Raw genomic sequence first — 26204 nt, forward strand, 5'->3', positions numbered from 1 at the left:
TGAGTCTCAATGCGGGTTCATTTAAAGCTTCAAGCCCAATTAGGCCTCTGGGAGGCCAGATTCATTCTTATAACTTTCCTCCCTCTATCACTCAGTGTGCATAGATTACATGAATGAGTAGCGCTCTTGCGGGCCAAAGGGAAGGACCCCCAGACCTGGTGTTCATGCGCCAGTCAGCTGTGTTGCAACGTGCCTGGGAAGGCATCCAATAGGCCCGGGGGGATCCCCTACTTAGCCAGGTGAACAAGCTCTGACCAGGCCTTAGGACAGAGCTTCAACTGTCCCGGGGCTGGAAGCCTCCATCCCTGGGCTCCATTCTCTGGAACACTGTGTCACAAAGTGTCCAGGATAGGGTCCTGCTTTGGCGCAATGGAGAACCTCTGACCAGACCCCCCTGTGATGAAAGGACACATCCCCGGCTCAATTATCTAGGTCCCATACATTGAAAAGTGCCCAGGACAAGGGCCTGCAGGCCCAGGGAGGTCTCCCCTGTCTGCCCAGGTTAAGAAGCGTTGACCATGTCCTCAGTAGGAGCTCTGGCTGGCCCAGGGCTGGGAGCTTCCCTTTTCTGTCCCATTGTGTCACATGAAGATGGAACAGGGTTGTCTTCTTCATATCCAGGTTAAAAGCTCTAACTGGGTCCTGGATAAAATGGCGGAAGCTCCTGGACCTGGGCTCGGTTCTCCGGACTGATGTGCCTCAAAGAGCCCTGACTGGCTCATGCAGGCCCAAGAAGGCCTCCTCTGCCTGCATGGGTTAAATAACTGTGATTGGGTCCTGGATCACATCTCTGGCTGGCCCAGAGTTAGATGACCCCAGCCCTAGGCTCCTTTCTCTGGCTTGATGTCCCTCAAAGTGCCTCGGACAGGGCTGGTAATGCCTCCCCTTCCTATTTTGGTTAATAAGCTCTGACTGAGCCCTAGGTCAGAGCCCTAGATGTCCCTGGGGTGGAAATTCTGGGCTCATTCTCCAGCGCTCCAGGTCACACAGTGCTCTCGAAGGGGCCATGCACTCCTGGGGATTTCTCCCCTACTTGTATGGGTTAAGAAGCTCCGACCAGGATCTGGGTCAGAGCTCCTGCTGGCCTGCGGATGGAAGGACCTGGCCTCCATTCCCTGGCCTACTGTGTAATCTGGAGCATGTAATCATTTTCTGGGTTACTAGGCTCAAAGTACTAGGGCCCCCTTGCCATCTGGTTTTTCTCCCTGAGTGCTGCAAGTACCCAGGCTGTTCTGTCCCAGGGGCCTGGTTCCACATCTGCTTTCCAGCCCTGTCTGATAGACTTTTCCTCCAAGCCTGCCTTCCTAGAGAACAGCCAGGGGTATAAACCTGACATTGCCATGCAGGGTGGACTGCTTGAGGGGGGGTCCTGCCAGCAACATACTCTGATGGTCCATTTAGGGATGGACTATGTATTCAACCTCAGCTGTGGTGTCAAGTAGAGAGCTTCCGCCCCGCCTGGATCTGTCTGACTCAAAGGTCTGACTTTCACAGAGGCCCTCCATGCCCTGCCGGGTGAAGGCTAAGCCGTCAGCAGCTTCACTCCCTACCAGTATCGGACCATTGGGAGGACATGGGATCAGGTAGCTCTGGTACCGGATGGTGCGTGGTAGTGTGATCTCTGCATGCCATATCATTACCCTTCTCCACCCAACACATATTCCACAACAGCTAGGAGTGCCTGTTTTGTGTGGCATCCCACCACCCATGCCGGAAGCACTACATCTTGCTCGGGCTGCACCACAGCCTGCCTTTCCCTTATGTCGGGGCCAGGCATGTGGATCCTCCTCCTGTCCAACAGGTGCCGCTACCTGGTTGATCCTGCAGGCAACATGCTGTTTCAAAGATTATGCCACAAACGTCTAAATACATATGGATGGTACAGTGAAACTGCAAATGGCTCATTAAATCAGTTAAGGTTCTTTTGGTTGCGTTTTCTGTTACTTGGATAACTGTGGTAAGTCTAGAGCTAATAGCCGCCAACAAACGCAGACCTCCAGAGAATCATTAATTTATCACAGCAAGACAATCTGGGCTTGCCCCACTGCTTTGGTGGCTCTAGATAACCTCAAGCCAATCACACATTCCTGTGACAGAGAGAATACAGTCGGACCCTATCAACTTTGCATGGTACTTTCTTTGCCTACCATTGTGACCATGGGAAAAGGGAGTCAAGTTTGATTCAGGAGGGAGCCAGAGAAATGGCTACCACATCCAAGGAAGGAAGCAGGTATACTATTTACGCACTCCCAACTTGGGGCGGTAGAGACAACAAAAACAATAGGACTCTTTTGAGGTTCTGTAAGAATACTTGAAATCCATTAATGAGTATCCTTTGGTGGGTAACATCTGGTGCCAGTAGCTACAATAATTACAGCTCCAATAGGTTATATTAAAGTTGTTGCAGTTAAGAAATTAGTAGTTGGAGCTTGGGATTGAGCTATCAGTCTAATGAGAGACAAATTACTGCCTGTCTCCGCCCTTGCCTCTTGGCTACAACCTTGATGCTCATGACAGAGCATTTACTTTGAAATCATTAGAGTATTCAAAGCAGGACAGTTACCTGAATACTTCAGCTAGAATTAATGAAATAGGCATACAGTTTTATTTTGTTGGTTTTCTGAATTTCAAATCAATTAAGAGGGACAAACATGGGCGTTCATATTGTGCTGCTGGAGATGAAATTCTTGGACTGGCAAAAGATGAAGCAAAGTGCAAGCATTTGCCAAGAATGTTTTCGTTAATCAAGAACAAAAATCAGAGGTTCTAAGATGATCAGCTACTGTAGTAGGTCCGACCATAAACTATGATGGCTAGCAATCCAGGGCGTTATTCCCATGAACCGCCAAGCAGATTTTGGGTAAACAAATTCTTTGGGTCCAGGGGAAGTATGGCTGCAAAGCTGAACATTAAAGGAATTGACAGAAGGGCGACATCAGGTGTGGAACTTGCAGCTTAAGTTGACTTGACACAGCAAACCTCACCTGCCAGAACACATAAAGGACTGACTGATTTATAATTCTTTCTCAATTCTGTGAGTGGTGGTGCATGGACATTCTTATTTGGTGAAGTGATTTAATTAATGGTGACAATGAACAACATTCTTCTATGATAACTAGTTAAGTGAACCCCTTTGGTCAGTGTTAAACTTCTTAAAGGGACAAGTGACTTTCAGCCGCATGATATCGAGCAATAACAAGTCTGTGATATCTTTTGATCTCTAGGGCTCCATTTGCACCATATGTTCAAAACAGCAGTATGTATCTACCTGTTCATGATAGAGATTGGGAATTGGAATTATTTTCCATGAACGAGGAATTACCAGCAAGTGCGGGTCACTGCCCTTCATACATACCGCCCGTCACTACTACTAAATGGACAGTTAAGTGAGGTTGTTGGATCAGCTCTACCAGGGTTGGCAATGCCCCTAGCATGGCACTGAGAAGACGATCAACCTTGACTATCTAAAGGAAGTAAAAGTCGTAACAAGTTTTCCGTAAGTGAACATACAGAAGGACCATTAACGGCAGAGCAGCCCGAGTGACTGCTGGTTTGAGTCTGAACCTTCAACTGCCATCCAAGTGGAACCCAGGGCACAGTGACTGGCCATTCTCTTGCGTACCCTGTCCAGAATAATTGCCGAGTACACTTGAGCAAGGACCAGCCATTGAGCAGGCTCCTCCATCTGGAAGAACCCGATCGGCACTTGAAGGACTGGGGCGACTGACGCCACCGGTTTCAAGCTAGCCTGGCTGATGAGGCTTGTTTCCAGGTCCAGGGAGGACCAGGTCTGGCTGTTCGGGATTGACAGTTCCCATGGGGATCAGGGTCAAGCCTGATTTGCATGTGGCTAGGTCCAAATTGGAATGGCATAGCGAGCAAACAAAGTGATGGATTTAGGCCCAAATCAGTGACTGGAGTGAATGTTTGACAATATTCAGCATTTCGTCCCTTATCTTTTTGTGGTGCGAGTTACCCTGGACCATCCAGGAGGGGGGCAATGTGGCAGTCAGCCCTCCAGAGATGGAACCCATGTTCACGACGCATGACTGATTCACAGACCTCCCTGGACTGGTACCACTCAAAGGTCCTGCCTCCTGGCCTTCCCACAACCGAACCCATTCAGCAAGATTTAGAGTGACCAAAGAGTGGCCCGTCACAGCCTGAATGCGAAGAAGACAGAGCCACAAGGGAATCCTGGTTCCTTGAAAACCCAGGGGGGTTGTTTATATCTCGTGCTGAGCTGTGCTAATTTCTGCAGCAGGCCTCCAAGGTGAATAGCCTCTTGCAATTTGGAATAATGTACGTAAGGGCAGTCAGAAAGTCAGATCACTAACTATGAGATAACAATTGGATCTAAGGGCTAGGTCTGTCGGTCAGGGGGCATAAAGTAGGGCAGGGTGAATCAGTCGGGTGGAGGCACGAAGCAGGGCTGGTTGCATGTTTCATCCTGATGAGGCATCCATCTCTGGGACGGAAGAGACACTGGTTGCATGCAGGGCCCTTGCTGTGTATCACCCCAGATGGGATGGGCTCCATATATCGATTTTATAGTTTCTAGTACTTTGTGGATTTTGTAAGATCTCATTGGACTATAAGTCAAGCATAGAATGGCCCTAACACTTGAGCCTCAGGAAACACAACCTGAACACCTTGGGTCTTCATGTGAACAATTTTGTCTTGGTGGTGTTTACATTTGCCAAAGTTATTGGCCATAAACAAATGTGTCTCTATTAGACATGTCAGCCTTAAGGTGGTCTTCCCCAAACTGTTTGCCTTCCTTCTCCATTTTTGCTCATTTAGTTTTGCTGGCATTAGAAGTCTGTGCACCTTTCGCTGCTAACCAGTGGTAAAGTGCTTGTCCGCTCTCCTTTAAACATGGAAGAAGTGGCTTATACTCAATTGGCACATGTAATTTACTTGTAGGTCCCTAGTAAAGTGATATTACATGCACCCAGGGCCTGTAAACAGTATGCTGCAAGTGGGTCTACAGCACTCATTGTGCCACCAACTAATGCAGCCTTTTAAAACATGTGTTAGGCCTGCCACTGCAGCCTACAATGCAGTTCTTAACTGCCATTTATAACTCATAAAATAAACCTTTTCCCTGGCCTAAACATTCTTTTTTAATATATATACGTCAACCCTAAGGAAGTCCCTAAATGTTCATAGGGCAGGGAGCATTGTCATTTAAAAGTAGGACATGTGGGTTCATATTTTACATGTCCTGGGAGTGAAAAACACTTACATTAATTTTTCACTGTATGACCTATCTCTCCCATTGATTACCACTGGCTCAACTGATTACATTTACTAAGTGCTAACTTTGGATTGGGAGAAAATAGAGATATGCTGTTTAGACTCAAATGCTTCTGAATTTAAAATCCTCATTAAGGGTAAAGTCAGATTTTGAGTCACAGTTCTGGAAATGCCACTTTTATAAAGTTGCCAATTTCTTGTTCTAATCATGTGTGCCTTCTGCCAGTATTCTGGGTCACATGATTGTGTATTGCTCTGTTGTTGAGGTTGTGTATTCTTACCAGACAGTGACACAAAAGGGACTATGTGTTGGAAGGATGGGCCATCATGCTAGGATAGCTGGGGTGGAGCAGTGCCAAAGGGCTTGCATCCAGCACACACCAAGGAATCTGACATCAGGCTTCCCCTGTCTTTTGTCATCCCAGACTTCTTGGAACCTTGACTGGGCAAGGGAAGAACCAGATGTGCGAGTAGTAATGGAATTTCGCCAACTTCAAAGGCTGGAACGAGGTATAAATACTTGACTACATAGCCACTAATCAGTACACTCCTGGAACTGTAGACATTACCCAGAAATCGGTCTCGGGATGCTTGTTTCCGGTCCAGGGAGGATCTGGCTTGGCAAATCGGTCTGGACGGTCCCCATGAGGCACAGGATCAAGACTGATATGCATATGGCTGGGTCTAAACTGGGGTAGCATGGTGAGCAAAAGAACAATGGATTTCACCCAGATATCTTTACTGGGGGTGAATGTATTATTTAGTCAGCATTCTGTCCATCATTTGTTTGCGTAGCACTTTTCACTCTAAGTGGGATGGGTATGCCCAGACGTGGGTCCCTTGCTCACTGTGCCACTGATTTCAAGCTATCCTGGCTGATGAAGGGTAACACCCAAAAACCGGTCCCAGGATGCTTATTTCCGGTCCAGGGAGGACCTGGCTTGGCAGTTCGGTCTGAACTGTTCCCATGAGGCACAGGGTCAAGAGGCACAGGGTCAAGAGTGATTTGCATATAGCTGGGTCTAAAATGGGGTGGCATGGTGAGCAAAAGAATAACAGATTTAACCCAGATCGCTTGACTGAGGGTGAATGTATGATTTATTCAGCATTCCGTCCATCATTTGTTTGCGGAGCACTTTTCTGCTAACAGAGGACTGCCCTGCTGCTTGAGGATTGATTCAACCTGGTTCCTTCCTCCCAGGCTAGCCTGAGAGACGTCAAGAGTCAGTTGGCTGATCTTCTGTGTGATCTAGAGGGACACAGCAAGTTTCAGAGGCCTCCTTGCAACTGTCCAGCTGACTTGCTGCACTGAACCTGCCTGGACCTGTAACTGGACCTGCTGAGCTTTTCTGGCCTCTGATGGAGTGAGTTCCTGATCCCCAAGAGGTTCACTCAAGATCCCGGACCCTTGGCTGACATCCGTTGAGCTCTTCCTGTGAAGTAAGTTAAAATCCTGGGCCCTTTGTGCGCTGACGCCAAGACTCTGCCATGGGCCTGCTGTCCTCTTTAATACAGTGCTGGGGTCTCCAGGGCCGATTGAGGCTCAGGGAGAAAGGCCACCCTGCCCTATCCCCTTTTAAAAAAAACCAATACAGTTCAGGGACCTTCAGGGCCCTGATAAGCTTGGAGAAGGAGCCATGAAACCCCCCTCCGTCATCCAACAATAAATAGTCCCAGGTAATGGGTCCTCAGGGCATATGAAGGCTTGGGGAGAGTGGCCACACTGTCCTGCCCCCTTTTTCATTGGTTTGTCCCAGGGGAGGGAGTCCCCGGGACCTAATAAAGCTGGAGGAGCGGTGCTGAATGCCCCCTTCCCTTAGAATTTGTCATTTGGGATGCAGTCTTGGGGTGGGTGACCGCATGACTCCCCTCCCAATTTTTATAGTATTTGGCCCTGGGAGTTGTGGTCCCCTGAGCCTATTAGGGCTAGGCAAGGGGAGATGTACACCCTCCTTCCCTGTTAATTGTATTTGACCCAATGGGATGGGATACCCAGTGCCATTTAAGGGTTGGGAGTGGCTTCACGCCCACCTGCCCTTAATATATAGTTGTTGGCCACAGGGTATAGGTTCCCTGGGACTCAAAGGCCAGTCCTATGCTGCGGCTGCCAAAATGTGTGCGCGGGGTTGGGTTGGCTGCCTGCTGGGGGTTTGAATGCAGGGCCTGAAGGTAGGGAAAACCCTGTGACTATCCCCAGCTGCACACAGCCAAAGTCTGTGAGCGGGGTGTTGGAAGCAGGTCCTTTCTGCAACACAGGCAAACTTGCCCATACCATACTGCACGTGACACAAAGCTGTGTGCAGTGTGGGGTACGCTGCCTTCAGGGGGAATGGCCACAGGCCAGGCCTGTAGCCAACCCCCTGCTGTGCACAGCCAAAGGCGTGCACATTGCAGGGTTGGCTGCCTGTTGGAGTTTGCCTATGGACAGCCCCCGCTGAATATGCACAATTTCCATGCGCAGTAGGGGGTTTGCTTTACATACGGTAATAAAATATTACTTTATGTTAAATATAACCTGAAAATTCACTGAAAAAAACAAAGTTCAAAGTAACATTATTGGTAGGTTTTGTTTTTAAACAAGTATTACAAATTCACTGAAATAAACAAACGTTAAAGTAACATTATAATAAGGTGAATACGTCAGAGAAAACATTAACATTTTGAACTGAACAAAACACATCAATTCACCAGTTATAGTTAGCAGAGCTAACTATGACTTTCATCCCCACGATCCACTGCTTTGACCTCTCACATTACATCACTCATGACACATTCTATGATATCATTTATGACATCACTGATGACATCTCAAATGAAATCATTGATGGCATCACTGATGACATCATCCAAGCTTCTTATTTACACGTTTCTCCATAAACTAATATGGTATTAGAGGCCTGAAAGTAAGTACAAAATAGTTCAGAATAATATGCCATCACAGATACAACTCTCTTAACTGTAGCAGGCAGGTGTTATGTGCAACATGGACCATATACCATACACTTAACTCTTAGACTACTTGACATTGACAATTAACCACAGATATATGTGAAATCCTCATTTCACACACTATTCAATATGTAGACAACTGTTCAGGCAAAGCCCCTTCCCCAGGTAGTCACCGTCTGTTCCAAAATGAATAGCTTGCAACATTAACAACAAAGAGTTAAACCACTCACAGTCACTGAACCTACATTGAGAAATGAAGTTGATATGAGTTGAAAAGTGGGCACTGTAAACAGCGTTTATTCTATGGGCAGAGCTTACACTATACAACACTGTTTGCAACAGTGAAACTCTTGTGAGAAACACACCATAGAGTATTAAAAAGTATCTATTAAAAACAGTGTGCACTGTATGCAGCGCTTGCGAAAAAAGACCCTATTTGCTTAAAATAGCTGCGTTCTCAAGGTGTTAGAGATTATACTAACTTCAGCCTTCATACTGTAGTGCAAACTTAACAGATATCCAATCTTCTGAAGGAAAAGAAGCATATCTACATAGGTTAGTACCTGGTGCACACAGTCTTCTATGTTATATGGAAATTGTCATGTTGAGACGTGTCTAATAACTCAAGGATGCTTACAATACTAAGGGATTGATTACGATGCCGTTCGGAAGGCCTCCGAATCGGATTTGGGTTTTCCGAATCGGATTTGGAAGGCTTGTTTCTGACTGATTCGGAAACCATTCAGAATTACCAATTAGGATGTTCCGACTTCCGAATCGGTTCTGAATCCGAACCAAATGTCATTTAGAAAGTCCGAATCGTTCAGAGCCAAAACATGTGTTTCTACAGGTCGTGTTTCTGAACGGAAAGAAGCTTTCCGAATGAGCGATTACAATGACAAATTCTGACAGCCCTTCCAAATCGGTTGTTCCCAAACAGATTGGCTGTAAGAATCTGGCTTTGGGGGCTTGTAGCGGGCCCCCTTTCACCCGGGGCCTTCCGAATCGAGCCCGTGGGGTACCCAAGGAACCCCCTTCTGCAACCATGCACAGTGTGGCAGGCACCAAAGGCTTCCCACCACAGGGTACACTATTTTTCCCAGCCACCCCATTCTTCAATGGGATTCTGTGTATTAGTTTGGAACACAGGCCCTCATTGAATTCAATAGGATTCCAACCTAATCGCATCCGGAATATTACTGATGCAGCGTAATTGGTTGCTTGGACTACCCGGATCTGATTCAGTTGGAAATCATTTAAAGACTGATTCGGTCGTAATGCTTTCCGACCGAGATCGTATTTAACCCCTAAGTATCTAGTACGCAGAATCTTTGCCCTGTGGGAAGCTTTATCTGCAGAACCAAAAAACCTGTGTGGAACATGCCCAAAAGAAGTCCTCCACTGTCACCAGCACACAGAGTTACTGTTCAATACAAAGAATTATTTTCATGTTCAATACCTCCACACACCTATGATGCATTAGGACATATGGGTTTTGTAAACACCCCCATTAGCTGGACACAGTCTGCACAAAGTTAGGTAGAAAAGTGATATGGTAGCTACCCACCACTATGTAAACTATAAAACAAACTAACATACTCACTTGATAATGTAATCAGTGATGTCATCAATTATGTCATTTGAGATGTCATCAGTGATGTCATACATTATGTCATTGAACACATCATGAGTGATGTAATATGTGAGGTCATAAGCAGTTCATACTGGGGGGGGCGCAAGGTATAGTTAGCTCTGTTGTAACATTTCACTTGTACGAAACCAGAGAAATTCAGCCGTTATAGTCAGTGAGCTAACTATAACTCATGCCCCTGCAATGCCCGGCTTATGACCTAACATATTACATCACTCATGACATCGCTGATGATATCTCAAATGACATCACTGATGACATCATCCACAGAATATCTCATGCAGACAATCACACCTCCATATAATAATTCATACAACTACTTCAACTACCACATTTCCATTCTCAAACCCAATCACACACATATACTCGTATTTGCACAGCCACTCACTGATTCATAGATAAACATACACATCCACTCACTCACCCATGCAGCCACTCACACACCAACTCACTAATACAACCTCAGACATATCGACTCATATACTCATACAGCCACTCATACTCAGTCACCCAAAGAGCTACTCAAATACTTACTCACTCAATCATACAGTCGATCACACAAATCCTTACTCATCCATACAGTTACACAAACACAAACCTGCTCACAATCACTCACTCCCTCACCCATACAGTCACTCACATAGCCTATCACTCGCCTATACTGCTTTTCACATACCCAGTTACTCACCCATATACCACTGACACATGTACTCACTCACAGCCACTGCCATACACACACTCATTCACCCACATAACCCCTCACACACACACTCAGTAACCCACACAACGACTAACCCGCCAACTCCCTCATCTATACAGGTAGTCACCCCCCCCCCTCACCCACCCACACAGACTCTCAGACACCCATACAGGTACTCAGACAACCGATCAATTACCCATACAGCCAATCACATACCCACTCACAAAAGTATAGAGCCAATTAGACACCAACTGACAGTCTGATACAGACATTTACACAACCTAGTCACTAACCCATACATTCACTGAGACACCTAATCACTTACTTATACAGTCAGTCATGCAACCAATGAATCACTCATACACCTACTGATTCACCAATAAACCTTGGTATATAATTTAGCACTCAAAGTTTTTTAAAACACTCACAGTCACCAGATGATGCCATCAGTGTCTTCTTTGAGATGTCCTTAGCAATGTCATGAGTGATGTCACTGTCCATGTCATGAATGATGTAATTTGTGAGTTCATAAGCAGTGCATTGCAGAGGCGCAAGTTATAGTTAGCTTGCTTACTATAACAGCGGAATTTCGCAGGTTTTGTACAAGGGAAATGTTAGCCTAACTATAACGTTTCTGTAACCTTTTTTCAGTGAATATATATATATATTCAGTTTTGCCAAATTTCTTATAAATCCATTCAGCCGTTCGACCTGTAGCCAAGTCTAAAGGTCCTATGGAAAATAACATGTAGAAAACACGTTTTGGGACCCCCCTTATATCTCAGCCCCCACTTGACCAATCCCCCCAAACTTTCAGGGAAGGAGCGCAGCGGACCGAGCCATCTTCTATGAGAAATTCGCTAAGATTCTTCAACCAGGGCCAAAGTTATTCCAAATAGAATGTTGAGGATTTCCTATGGAAAACAATCTTAACTATAACTACCTACTGGCGACCGCCAGTAGGTAATATATATATATATATTAACTATAACTACCTACTGGCGACCGCCAGTAGGTAATATATATATATATATTACCTACTGGCGGTCGCCAGTAGGTAGTTATAGTTAAGATTGTTTTCCATAGGAAATCCTCAACATTCTATTTGGAATAACTTTGGCCCTGGTTGAAGAATCTTAGCGAATTTCTCATAGAAGATGGCTCGGTCCGCTGCGCTCCTTCCCTGAAAGTTTGGGGGGATTGGTCAAGTGGGGGCTGAGATATAAGGGGGGTCCCAAAACGTGTTTTCTACATGTTATTTTCCATAGGACCTTTAGACTTGGCTACAGGTCGAACGGCTGAATGGATTTATAAGAAATTTGGCAAAACTGTAGAGTCCGGTTCGCAGATTACGCTTTTTTCGGAATGGTGTAAATCTGTTCAGTAGTTGTTGAGAAAATTAAAGTTAAAGTCAATTATATATCTATAGGCGCGCACGCGGAATTTTTTTTTGCTGCGTGACGTCTGTTAACGTTCGATTCGAAGGAAATCAGGAAGTTTTGTTCGCCATTTTGTCACTGCGAGTAAATATATTGTTCATTTCAAAGCGTTGAAACATGGAAAGGGGAGAAGGTAGAGATTGTTTTGCTGCGTAGCTTTTCTCGGGGTGTGCAGTAAGAGCGTTAAACGCAAAAAGATATAATTTTTTCCCGAAAAAAAATACGGGGTGCGCGCACCCGGTCGCGCACACCTATTTACAAGAGTGTGAAAATGGAGATAAATCAGAAGTTTGAGTGGTTAGATATAAGGTGGCTCTGAAAAGAGCCCTTGTGTTAAATTAGTGTTTTCTGCATTTATAAGTAAGTACCGATGCAGAGCCTGATGTTGCAGAGGAAGATTCTGTTTCCCTCATTCGTGAAATGAACACCGTCTCTCCTATAGACGTCTTGCATGTGGTATCGCAAGTTGTTGTGGTAAATAGAACCCATGCTATAATCTCTGAGGAACGCAGAAACAGATTTATTTACATGTCTCCTTGCTTTCTCAAATTGTGCACAATGTTGATTGGACCAATTCCATTTCTGTCTTTGGCATATATTGGAATATACCAAGGCAGATCAAGGAAAAAGTGTCATCAATTGTCGAAAGGTGTCTTTTAGAAGCATTTCCAGACCTACCCCAGTGATTGTGCCTAGATCGTTCCCACCACAGTGCACAATTATAAGGTCTGGTTCTGGGAGATGCATAAAAGTTTTCACCAATGGAATCAATTGGTGACATTTCAATCCTCTTTTGCCAATCCATGTTATGTGTACATTTGGTAAGCCGAGGTTGCAAATTCGTCTGCTTACTGCATATTTTTCACTCCAGTGAATATAACTGTGTCCTATTAGCCAGACCTTCATTTTCAAGGGATTTGTAGTCGTCCTCCGATCGGTTCTGGAAGTGGAATGGGAGTTAGAAGTTGAAATTCTAAATAAAGAAAAAGGAAGAGGCTGGGTGTGGTTAAAAAAATAAAAATGATTGGTTGATTGTAATAAGTGGAGATTGAACAGTATGTTGCATGTTAATGTTTATGTTAAACGAAAAGTACTATTGGGTGTGAAAAAACAAGACATGTAACAGAGCTGTGGATTGGCAGTTGTTTCTGGAGGGAAAATAGTCTTCTTAGTTTGTTGTAGAACGTTGAGACATGAACTTTTGACCTGTGCTTTCAGCAAGGTGCAGAATGAGGTGTAACCATGGAAACAGCCGGAGATGGCAGTTGGTGATGGGTTCACTCTTTGGTGCCTCTGCATCTGCACTCTGTTCTGTGGTGGCAGGCGGAGAACTGTTTGTTATTGTGGAGATGAAAGTGTGATAAGGAGAGAAATACAACATAGCGTTTGGCCTGTAGAAGCGTGGGAGCAGTGATTAAGTCTGAGTGAAGCGGAACTGTGGCGGTGCTTGGTAACAGTAAAAAAAGATTTTTAACAGTGGTATAACTGTCTGTACGGTGCGCGACCTACTAAGAAAGAGTTCACGGGCCGTAATTGGCTTGCAGGTTCTAGTATCAGTAAGTGAGGTCGAGAAAAGAAAACATTCAGGACTTTATTTATGAAGGCCTTGCGCCACCGGTGCGTCACTTTTTCCCATTTTAAAAAATGAGGCACCGGCGGCGGAAGGTCTTCATAAATAAGGTCCTCAGTGTCTACAGTTAAGGTTATGTGGAACCCATGAATAGTTTTTCAATATGAAATCATTTCAGTTGAGATTATGGATTAAAAGAGAAACCGTGAATATTTGAAATGTTTATTTAGAAATGTACTGTTTTAAAGGCAAATCATTACGTAATATGAGTACAGAAATTGCAAAAAACACAGTAATTGGTATTGTCAGTAGTACATGGAATACAAACGCTATAGTTGAAGAAAAATGAATATAGTTGGAAAAAACATTGTACACTCTTATAAGGAAGTATATCATATTTTAATAAATGGAAGAAGGTCTCTGGCCTTTCAGTTAGGGAACGATATATGAAAATGCAAGTGGTTATACATCATTACTTTATCAATCAGCTGTCTACATGCGAAGCACTATCAAGTTTGTGTTATGTTACTGTGTACGGGGAAAAAAAGGCGCCAAAAGCGACAAAATGGCGAGAGGTGCATGTATGTAATCTGTTGGATGGTGCGCAAATCAGTATTGAGGAGAACTACTGTATTGATATATCTTTTGAAGGTTGCAGTATTGCATTTGAAATACAGCACAAGTAACAATGGAAATATTGTTGAAAGAACATATTTTTCTGTAAAGTATTTTAAATTAATAATTTTATAGAAAATTAAAGGAGCAGAGGCGTGTGAGGCGGAAATAAGCAGTTGAGATGCGAAATGGCGTTTACAGTTATAAAAAACTCGTTTAAAATTTACACATTAATTAGGGTACATGTAGCATATATTAGCGAGTTTTGCATCGAGTACGTTTGAAATAACCTTACATAAGATATGCAATAGAATTGTTGAGATTAGACTGTAAAAAAATAAAGTTGAAAATCGAGTAGCTGAAGAAACAAATGTAGTCCACATAAAAGATCAAAATTTAAACAACACGAAATCATAATGTCCACTGTTAGTAAAGCCAATAGGTCTGTTCTTCAAAAGAAAATATGGAAAAGAACGTGAAGAATATAGGGAAGCAAAAGGAAATGAGGACGTCAATGGTTTGTATAAGAGTTATTGAAGCATTGTTTAGGCAAAATAGGTAGCTTCTGCTTGTAACAGGAAATCACTTTTATCATTTGAAAGTATGTCAGCCATCCAATGGAAAAGAGTAAAGCAGTACTCATGATCTGTTAAAATCGGAGCCTCTTTTACCATCAGAGGGCAGCTCGGTGGGTTTTCGATGTAGTTCTCTATTAGGAAAGAGTTAACCGTCCATTGTGTAGGCAAAGTATGCAGCAAGTGCTTCTAACAGGAAATCACTGTTATCATCTGAAAACATGTCAGCCATCCAATTGAGAAGAGGAAAGCAGCATTCATGATCTGTCATTATTAGAGCGTCTTTTACCATCATAGGGCAGCTCGGTGGGTTTTTGATGTAGCTCTCTGTTAGGAAATCTTGCGCCGCTGCGAATATATTCCAATGACCCAGAACTCCTTGTATTGCTGCAAAGGCCATAAACCCTCTGTTGTAACAAAGCTGTTCATGATCAATTAACGGATTCATGAGGTGATTGTAATTCGCTTCAGGAGGTACCAAATTGCAGAGACATAAATCCAGGGCCCACGTGAAATCACAGCTCAGGCAATGAAATACAGGCTGCACACAGGTGATATACGAATATCGAAATGATAATCGATATGAAGTATTCAAAGTTGAGAGTGGTAAGGTGCCGTAGTACAGAAGCATTCTCTGTCGAAATAGTTCTAAGTGGTCCGGCTCGTTTGCGAAGGCAGGAGGGACATCCATTTTGAATTTCCCAAGATGGTAAAGGAAACGGCGCAGCACTGCCGGTTGTATAGCAACTCCACAGAATTAGGTCGCCGGCTATGCAGTGGAGAGGAGCAGAATGACTTGATAAATTTCTAGGAGTCTAGTCACTTATATATTGCTTAGTAGTTATCAAAAAAGTAGCTTTTCTTGAACTGGAGGATGCGTTAAAAAATAAGGGAGTAATTTGAGGAAGTTGTAAAGCAAGGTCAATTTTTTTTTACATCAATGCTGTTTTCTGTGAATGTTAGCTAAGTGAAAGATATGTGTGTGAGCAGATGCAACGTTCAGTTTTAAATGTGACAATGGCGCTCTTGTTCATGTCTTCCGATTCAAGGTCGGTATTCGCTGCCAAATACAAAGATCAAGAAACGCATGCGTGGGGTAGATAGTCTGCATTCTTAAAGGAAAGCAAATGAAGGGTTATTTTTACCGCGTTAGCATTGTCGTTTAAAAAGTTACAGTTATTTCCATTATATGTTAAGAAAGTGTCACTGATGAAGACTGAAAATAAATCCTTATAAATAACAGGGACTGGTGTATTTTAGAAAAGGTGTGTAACATTACATGAATTGTGAAAAAAAAATAATGTAATTGAAAGTGTATGGTTTGAAAATGAAAAGTAGAGGTTTATAGTTCACGTTTTGAAAGCAGTTCTAGAGGGTCAGATGCATGATAGATTTATAAAAAATAGAACATGTTTTTCAATAGTATTATGGAAAAAATATGTGTCTTTATGTACTATTTACATTATCTGCCTGTTGCCTATTCTTTGAGTTTTAGTAATCCTGTGTCTTATAAGTTTTCCAGGGGCGGTTTGAGGTTCATGGTGGGTTTGGGCAGGGAGGGTAGGTTGGGGGTTTGTAATAGGGGGTCCGGGTGGGATGGAGTGCGGAGTTTAGTGAAGAGTGAGGGGGGCGGGGGGTTAGGGTGTTTGGTAATGGAGCAGAGTCAGAGGACGCCACATTTCTGTTATGGGGTGCCACGGAAATATGTATTTATTCTCAGAGGTTTATTATATTAAGGATATATATCAACATGGTGGCTCTTGTCGTTTTGTGGTTCTGTGCATGTTTATAATGCTGGCCCTGTAGTTTTTGTTTATGGACCTTATTACGACACACAGGGGAGCCACGTTGCACAGTTGGAGATCAGAGACTTAGGAAATAAAACTTTATAATTGTAGGGCTCTAAGCGATACAAATCGCCCGTTCTCGGTGTAAAAAATATCACCGCTATTGGTGGTATTTTCTACGGTGTTAGTGCTCGAAGGAGAATAGTAACATATATGTGAAAGAAAATTCTGTAACAGGCTCAGCATTTCACATTATCGCGTGAAAACAAAAGTTGTTCTCACATAGCAATAAGTCTCTTGTAATTAAGGGACGGAGTGTATCTAGTGCTATTTACTACACTGCTATGTGAACTATGTCGAATGTTTCATAAGGGGAGGCTTTAAAAGTTTTTCGATAAACTGGTTTTCCAGGGAAGTGTGTGGAGTGTTCCGTGTAAATTGCAGAATAGAAACTAGTAAGAACCAATTGGAAGTGTTGTTTTAAAGTCACATGACTGCACATGCGTGTCTCGACGCCTGTACGCGATAGGTGGGTGCACGCACCCGGTCGCGCACTAAAAGAAAGCGGCGAGAAAATATCAGGTAATATGCTCTTGAAGCTTGTTTTGGTACAAAGAGTTAGTTCTGAAAAGAATTTTTTTTTTTTTTTTTTTTTGGGAAACAAGTGTTATGATGCTTTTGATTTCTTAAAGTTGCTACGACATTTTTCAGTATGTCATACTATCCAAATAAAGTGAAGAAATGTAACTTTTCATGGAGCATTTATGACTCTCAATTTTGTGTTTAATTAGAATAAAGCTTTGCTCTCCGTATACAAGAAGTTTTCCACAGTTCTTGCATTTTATGTGCACGTTCGCCAGATATGGTTTCAAGTCCACTTCAGCACTCGATGGAGATACAGGTGATCCACCGGAAGATGTGCTGATTATTTCTGATGGTAATAGCGTGGCCTCCGTTTTTCTTGTCAAAGGTGGTCGCTCATTTCCTTCAGATTCGGAAGATGAATGCGGAACGGTAGCCATTGTAGCGAAGTCTTCGGGAAGATGTTCGACGTTGTTCTCTCTTGAGAGTAGAAAAGAAAGTGATGGAAGTGGGTGGAGTGCTGCGTGTAAATTCCAGAATAGAAACTACCAAGAACCAATTAGAAGTGTTGTTTTGAAGTCACATGACTTCACATGCAAGTGTCAGGTCCTGTACGCGATAGGAGGGTGCGCGCACCCGGTCTCGCACTAAAATAAAGCGGCGAAAACACATTTCATAATATGCTCTTGGAGCATGTTTTGGTGGAAAGAGTTAGTTCTGAAAAGAACTTTTTTTTTTTTTTTTTTGGAAACAAGTGTTATGATGCTTTCGATTTCTTAAAGTTGCTACTACATTTTTCAGTATGTAATACTATGAAAATGAAGTGAAGAAATTTATCTTTTCTTGGGGCATTCAATTTTGAGTTTAATAAGAACGAGGCTCTGCTCTCCATACAAAAGAATTTCTCCACACTCGTTGCATTTCATGTGCACCTTCGCAAGATATGGTCTCAAGTCCATCTCAGCACTCGATGGAGATACAGGTCGTCCACCAGAAGATGTGCTGGCCACCTCTGATGGTAATAGCGTGGCCAGGGCTCTTGTCGATGCTTTTGCATAATGCTCAGGGTGCCTTTGTTTAACATGCCGCAGCATGGTGTGTATAGAAAAGGAATATTTTCTATTTGGATTTCCCCTTGAGAGCTCCGAATTGCATATCGTGCAGGTTACTTTTGGCGCATTCACTTTCTTTTGATCTTCAGGATAAGTAAAAAATTGCCAAATGAAAGATTCCTTTTTTCTTCTTAACGGTGGTCGCTCATTTCCTTCAGATTCGGAAGATGAATGCGAAAGGGCAGCCATTTCAGCAAAGTTTTCTGGAAGATGCTCGACGTTGTTGTCTCTTGAGAGTAGAAAAGATTGTGAGGAAAGTGGGTGGAGTGCTTCGTGTAAATTCCAGAACAGGATCTACTAAGAACCAATTGTAAGTGTTGTTTTCAAGTCACATGACTTTACATGCACTTCTTAGGACGTGTAGGCGGTGACACTATGTAGTTACGAACGTGATTTCATACTTAGGAACTAGCATTCAAAAAACCTATGAAATTCACTGAAAAAACCATAGGTTTTACACACGTTATAGTTAGGAAGTAGCATTTAAAAAACCTATGAAATTCACTGAAAAAACCATAGGTTTGACACCAGTTATAGTTAGCTGGAAATTTTACTGACATAAAACCAATGAAATTCCACGTCATAGTTAGTTGGACTCACTATAACTTGCGCGTGTAATGCACTGCTGATGACATTACATATTACATCACTCATGACATGGTCAGTGACATCACTTATGACACCATCCAGTGAATGTGTGTCTTACTAAAAAATAAATATGTTTTATATATGTATATGTAAAGGTCGAGGGAAGAATAAATGTTTACATTATTGTCTTAATGAATGTTTTTTTCAAAAAGAAATGATTGGATAACTGGCTTATTAAGTGTATCTTAGTGAATACATATATTAGCGAGTAATGTTTAAATATTTAAATATATGTATCAGTGTTTCACTTTGTGAATAAGTGGCTGCATGGGTTGATGAGTACCTACATGTGTGTGTATATGGGTTATTAGATGTTTTTTTAGTATCAGTATGAGTGTCTCTATGGTTTGGTGGGGGTGTTACTTATCATATACATCCATCAATGACTGACTCACTGTTTCTATGTTTTTTGAAGACAGCATATGTGCAGGACTGTATGGGTGGATGAGTGTGTATATGTGTGTGTTAGTGAGTGAATGCCTGCCTCACTAGTGTCTTTATCAGTAACGAGATATGTTTTAATTTAGTATATGTGAGTATTGATATATATAAGTCAGTATATGTGAGACTAAGAGATAGAAAGAGTTCCTGTTTAAATAAGTATGTGTTTCTATAAGTGATTGTTTAAGAGAGTAAGTATGTATAAGTTTCTTTAGAAGTAACGTGGTAGTGTGTGTATAGTTTTATATGCAAATAAATGGATGTTCAATAGTTTATTTGCATGTGTGAGTATGTGTGTGAGTAACTTTTGGATGATTGTCGGTGTGTAACAGGATGTATAGGTGTATCACTACATATGATGAGTGAGTACATGTATGAGTGACTATATAGAACTGTTGGTGAATGAGAGAATGTGTATATAGATGGTGGAATTACTGAATTGGTTGTTGTAACTGGTATGGGTATCTCCATTTTTTTGAAAATGTTAATTTCTATTTTCCAATATGTGTTTTAAGGGTTAGATTACACTTAAAGGAGGTCTGTCATCAGTGATGTCATGAGTGATGTCACTGACCATGTCATGAGTGATGTAATATGTAATGTCATCAGCAGTGCATTACAAGCGCAAGTTATAGTGAGTCCAACTAACTATAACGTGGAATTTCATTGGTTTTATGTCAGTAAAATTTCCAGCTAACTATAACTGGTGTCAAACCTATGGTTTTTTCAGTGAATTTCATAGGTTTTTTAAATGCTACTTCCTAACTATAACGTGTGTAAAACCTAGGGTTTTTTCAGTGAATATATATATATATATACACACACATATATATATATATGCACACACACACACATATATATATGTGAACAAGGCTCGTGGAAGCCGAAACATCATGGACTTTTTTCTGCACTGAATAAATAAGAAAAGTAACTTTACTGGTCCGTGTCCGAGTGGTGCTTACCCTGGCTGGGTGTTACTTCGGAGCTAGGTGAGACGGCGGAATGCACAATATATATATATATATATATATATATATATATATATATATATATATATATATATATATATATATATATATATATATATATATATATATATATATATATATATATATATATTCACTGAAAAAACCATAGGTTATAGGCCATATATAGTTAGGAATTTGCATTTACAAAACCTTGAAAATTCACTGAAAAAACCATTGGTTATAGACCATATATAGTTAGGGATTAGCCTTTTCAAAACCTTATTTTACTCACACAAAACCATTGAAATTTCATATATAGTTAGTTCCACTAACTATATATCGTGCACCCGCAATCCACTGCTGATGATGTCACATATTACATCATTCATGACATGTTTAGTGACATCACTGATGACATCACTGATGACATCTCAAATGACATCACTGATGACATCACTGATGACAACATCCAGTGACTGTATGTTTCTGTAAAGTTAAAATATGTCTTACATATTGAAGAATGAGTGGATGTATAAGTGTCTGGATGAAGGATTTAGTAGGTGCATGACTGACTGTATGAGTGAGTGATTAAATGGGTCTCACTGAGTGCATGGGTTAGTGACTAAACTGTTTTAATTTGTGCATCATTATATCTGTTGTTCTACAAACTGCTGCATATGTTGATCAGTAGCTATATGAGTAACTGTATGGGTTATTCATTGGTTGTCCAAGTATTTGTATGGGAAACTGAGTGTGTGTGTATGGGTGGCTGGGAGGTGTGTGACTCTGTGCATAGATGTGTGAGCAGTTGATTCACTATATGTATGGGTTCAAAAGTGCATGTGGAAACAGCTGTATGGGCGGTTGACTGTGCATGAGTGTATTAGTGAGTGAATGGATATCTCAGTGCTACATGTCAAAGTAAGTACATATGTAAAACACAGTACATGTGAGAGTTGACATATATAAATAGCTGTGCATAAGAGCCAGTGAATGTGTGAGTGGCTGTATGGATCATTGTGAACATGTATCAGGGATTGTATAAGAGAGTAAAGTAAATATGTGTTAGTATATGTTTGAATAAGTAAGGTGTGTATAACTGTATAGTTGAGAAAATGGAGGTGTGATTGATTTTTTGCATAACTGACTAGGTGTGTGAGTAACTCCATGGATGAGTGACAGTCTGTGACTGTCTGTTTACACTGATTGTATCTAAGGTTATATTAGAGTCTGAAGAGGTTCATGGTATTATCACATGAATGATATCATCAGTGATGTGATCAGTCATGTCAAATGAGATGTTATCAGTGATTTTATCAGTGATGTCATTTGAGATGTCATCAGTGATGTCATCAGTGATGTCATTTGAGATGTCATCAGTGATGTCATCAGTGATGTCACTAACCATGTCATGAATGATGTAATATGTGACATCATCAGCAGTGGATTGCGGGTGCGCGATATATAGATAGTGGAACTAACTATATATGAAATTTCAATGGTTTTGTGTGAGTAAAATAAGGTTTTGAAAAGGCTAATCCCTAACTATATATGGTCTATAACCAATGGTTTTTTCAGTGAATTTTCAAGGTTTTGTAAATGCAAATTCCTAACTATATATGGCCTATAACCTATGGTTTTTTCAGTGAATTTCATTGGTTTTTTAATAGCAAATATCAAAAGCTGTAAAATGTCAAGTACGTGATAGGTAAAAACTTTTTCGTGTTTATGCACGCTGATGTGCTTTGAACGCTGCCCCCCTCCCCTCTTTTCTCTTAGTAGTACTCTCTCTTTGCAGATAGTGAAGAGTAGTTAACGCAGGCCTTTACCCCCGTTGTAATCCGTCGTGCCTGCTTGTCTCTCCATTTGATTGATTGTTATCCAAGCATTTACTGTTTTACAATTGATTCTCTTTGGTTCATTCTCTATTTACAAACAAGCACAAAGTCGCAATACTCTGTTTAGTCTTTGCAGATAGTGAAAAAGCGTGAAAAATCGTGTAAAAAAATAAAATTAATCGAGCAAAATCAGTAGGCCACTAATTGGATCTCTTTTTGACCTCGCTAAAATAGAAATATTAGGAACAACCCTTCATGAGAAATACGAAAATAGTGAGATGAACTGAGCTCCACACCATGAGGGCTGCAAGACAGCTTGGCTCCGTCACCCACCCCGCCCAAAAAAACGACAAACCCTATGCAAATATTAAAAATATATACAACACACCAGCAAAGAAACAGGGTAAAACATTTTATTAAATAACTATTTACATAACTATTTTATACTTTTTATTGCCCGATCCGGCTAGCTCAATCGATCGAGCATGAAACTCATGCACTCTGATAGCAAGCGTTGCTACTGATGCTATGCAGACCAAAACTGGTTTTCAGTTTGTACATTTTTCTATATTTTTCCATCCAAGGTTGGTTGAGTTTGTAGAATGATGGCTTCAGATTTTCAACATACGGTGTGGTGGCGCGGACTGGGAGGGGGCGCTTCGCTCCTGCCCCCTCCCCAAGTAAGATTTTCATACGTGAAAGTACGTTAATGGTTTTGGTCCCTGAGTTGCTTCAATGTCACTGCCATTCTCAAATGGCATAAGTTCTGGATGTTGGGTGCCATAGTTCAGAGTTCTGAGCAGCGCTTGTAACACTGTCTGAAGCTTATTTCCACCTACTGCAGCTTCACTATTCTCAAAGTAAGTGAGTGTCATTTGTGGACCTGACTGCATTTGAAAACAATGTGATATGGTACCTCCCTAAACCGCTTGACGGAGGCCCCCGAGGGGCGGTGTGATGGCACGGACTCGGAGAAGACGCTTGGCTCCGACCCCCTCCCCAAGTCTTATAGCACCGGTTTAGCCTGAGATCGCCCCCGACATAGGCGGCCGGCTCCCGGGGTCCGGCGGAACTTTTTGCCTTTTGATGACTCTTCTATTCTGGACCTTGTCCCACAATCCGTTTGACCTGAAGACACGCTGTAGTGGGGCGCCCCTTTACCGTTTTAGTTGCCATTCCGGCCGCTTTTGCTACACTGTGCCTCTTCCGCCATTCAGCTGTTTACCGCCCGCTCTTGCGACTACAGCGTCTCGCTCACCATGTAGTTGAGTTGCTCCCGCTCTTGCGATGCAACGATAAGCGACTGCCACAGGACTCTCAAAATGGCGGCCGGCTCTTCAGATTTGGGCGTGGTCCACTAAAATGGCCCTGGGACACCTTGGAACTCGGACGCTTCCCTGATAGGGCTTGGGTCCCATTCTCGAAAGCGTCCCCTCAGCCGTGAAGATTCTACAAAAGTCTTGGGGGCCCCCGACTCCCGCAGGCTTCTGGTGGGGAGCGGCTGCCATGTTTACTCGTGGAATGGCCACGACGGACCTACGAGATGGTAGTGCTCTCATGCTGACGCCAGCTTTAGTCTGAAACATCCAGAAACACTGTAGACTACCAATTCGATCAGTTCCGGTAGCACCCCAACATGACCCGGTAGAGAAGAACTTGCCCTCCCCTCTTTGACTGATGGTTCTTGTTGCCTGTCCCCTCTGTTGTCATTTTACAGAACTTTTTGGACTGCTGAAAGGGGTTGTGTTCCGAACGCTGGTTGGTGGAGACATTTTGACTATATTCTTGACCTACGTTGTCGCGTAATGGGTTATATGACACGCCGCGTTAGCGCACCCGGAAGTGATCCGGGGCGCGGCGCGCAGCGCGTAACGTAAGCATAACAGGTCATGTGACTTGTTAATAAAACTTGTTATTGGTTCATTTTACTTTTGTTATTTTAATAATGAAAAGCTTGGTCATATGACCTAAAAAATACGCTTTTTATTGATTTCGAACTTTTTTTTAAAAAACATATATGTTATAATATTCCAGGCTAATGTACTTTCCCGGAAAATTTACAACTGTCCTGCAAGTAAAATATATTCCTTTTTCGAGAAAAAGGGCGTTTCTTCGTTCCATGACGGAGCCGTTGAGTAAAAGAGACTCGGCCTGCTGTCTTAGTCGCCGATACGCCTGATTATCAGATTCTTATCGATCACTTTATGTTGCAGGAGTGGAAAACACAACTGCCCTTGACCATTTATCTTTACTGCGTTCCTACATATTATACCTTTTATCCGTCATGTAATTGGACTGCTTTATTTCACTTGCCTTTTACTGATTCGAAAACAGTGACTAAAAGTAAAAACTTTACCAATGTAAATACTACTACCATGTTTTGTTTTAAAAACCTTTATTGTGAAAATGTCAGTATACAAATACGGGCCTATAACCACGTGGGCCGGCCACGGAGCAAACTGAAATCGTATATGATGAGGAGACATTTACATTATAGAGGAACGTAACGAGCGAGCCATTAGGTTGCAAGAACTAAGGTGTCTAACAGTTGCGGAATCGGTGGACGTACATTTTGTAATTAAAATACGACAGGGCCACTTACAAAAAAGTTATCTAGATATACATTTGCGTGCAAGTACCATGGATGACGTTAATTCGAACTTTCAATAGTACAGTAATCAATAACACATCAGAACTTAATATCAATAGGGATGTCGAAATATTCAATCAATTCTCGTCCCCGCCCGCAATGAGCATCAAAACTGCATTCATATCTCGTGATATCAAGGTTGTTCAACCAGTACACAACAAGGAGTTACGAGTCCCATTTATACCGGCGCCATTTTGGGCGAGGCCGGGCAGGTCCAAGATATAGTCAAAATGTCTCCACCAACCATCGGCCAGACCAGAACCCCTTTCGGCCCTTTATGCTACAAGATGGTGTCTTCCATTCAGAAAATATTGTTGGCAGCATTTTGAAAGGAAAGATAAACAGCCGTTCTCCTAGTGAGTCTCACATTGTTACATTTAGGAAGAATGTTGAAGAGTAATATGTGGAAAATCTGAAGCCATTTTTCTACAAACTCTCAATCAGCCTTGGATGGAAAAAAAAATCCTGAAGAATGTACAAACTGAAAACCAATTTTTGTCTGTATAGCATCAACAGCAACGCTTGAGTCAGCTTTGTGTCAAGCCGCCATTTTCATTCAATCAATAGCGTCCCCCTGCACACATTCAGGGACCTGGTTGTGTCTTCAGATGAAACGGATTGTGGGACAAGAAGCAAAAAGGAAAAGGAAAAAAGTTCCGCCGGACCTCGGGAGCCGGCCGCCTATGTCATGTGCGACCTTTGGCCACACCAGGGCAATAGTGAAGCTGCAGCAGGTGCAAATAAGCTTCAGACAGTCTTACAAGCACTGCTCAGAACTCTCAACTATGGCACTCAACATCCAGGACTTGCCATTCGGATCTTGGCGCCTTGTGCTGGTTCCGACCTATTCACACATCGGTCCACTACTGACATCACCTCATAAGCCAACGGGGCACCCCACGCCGATTTTCGGCGCAGCATTGTAGGATGGCCACACCAGTGCAGCAACTTGCTGGACACTAACTCGGTGCCATCCGGATCTTGGCGCGTTGTGCTGCCTTCGGCCTATTCGCACATCGGTCCGCTACTGACGACGCCTCACGTGCCAACGGATTTTCTACGCTTTTTGTAGCCCTATGCCGCATAACAGATCATGTGACTTGTTTATAAAACTTTTCATTGGTTCATTTTACTTTTGGTTTCCTAAAGATGGATGGCTTGGTCATATGACCTAAAAATAACACTTTTCATTGGTTTAGAACATTTTTTTTCCCCAAACCATGAAAGCCCCACCTTGTTTCTGGATGATTCAGACTGAAGCTGGCGTCAGCATGAGAGCACCACCATCTCGTGGCTCCGTCGTGGTCATTCTGCGAGCAATCATGGCAGCCGCTCCCCACCAGAAGCCTGCAGGAGTCGAGGGCCCCCAAGACTTTTGTAGAATCTTCACGGCTGAGGGGACGCTTTCGAGAATGGAGCC

The 26204-nt window shown here is 42.6% G+C and overlaps 1 protein-coding gene and 1 pseudogene across 1 annotated transcript in view; one reads left to right on the forward strand and one right to left on the reverse strand.

The window, feature by feature from the left end:
- Positions 1-26204, reverse strand: part of MOXD1 (monooxygenase DBH like 1) — a 773208-nt gene that overhangs the window by 451221 nt on the left and 295783 nt on the right. The gene's annotated exons all lie outside the window — the stretch shown is intronic.
- On the forward strand, positions 1809-3523 carry LOC147708804 (18S ribosomal RNA; annotated as a pseudogene).

This window comes from Lissotriton vulgaris, chromosome 6, assembly GCF_964263255.1.
Source record: "Lissotriton vulgaris chromosome 6, aLisVul1.2, whole genome shotgun sequence".
Lineage (NCBI taxonomy): Eukaryota > Metazoa > Chordata > Amphibia > Caudata > Salamandridae > Lissotriton > Lissotriton vulgaris.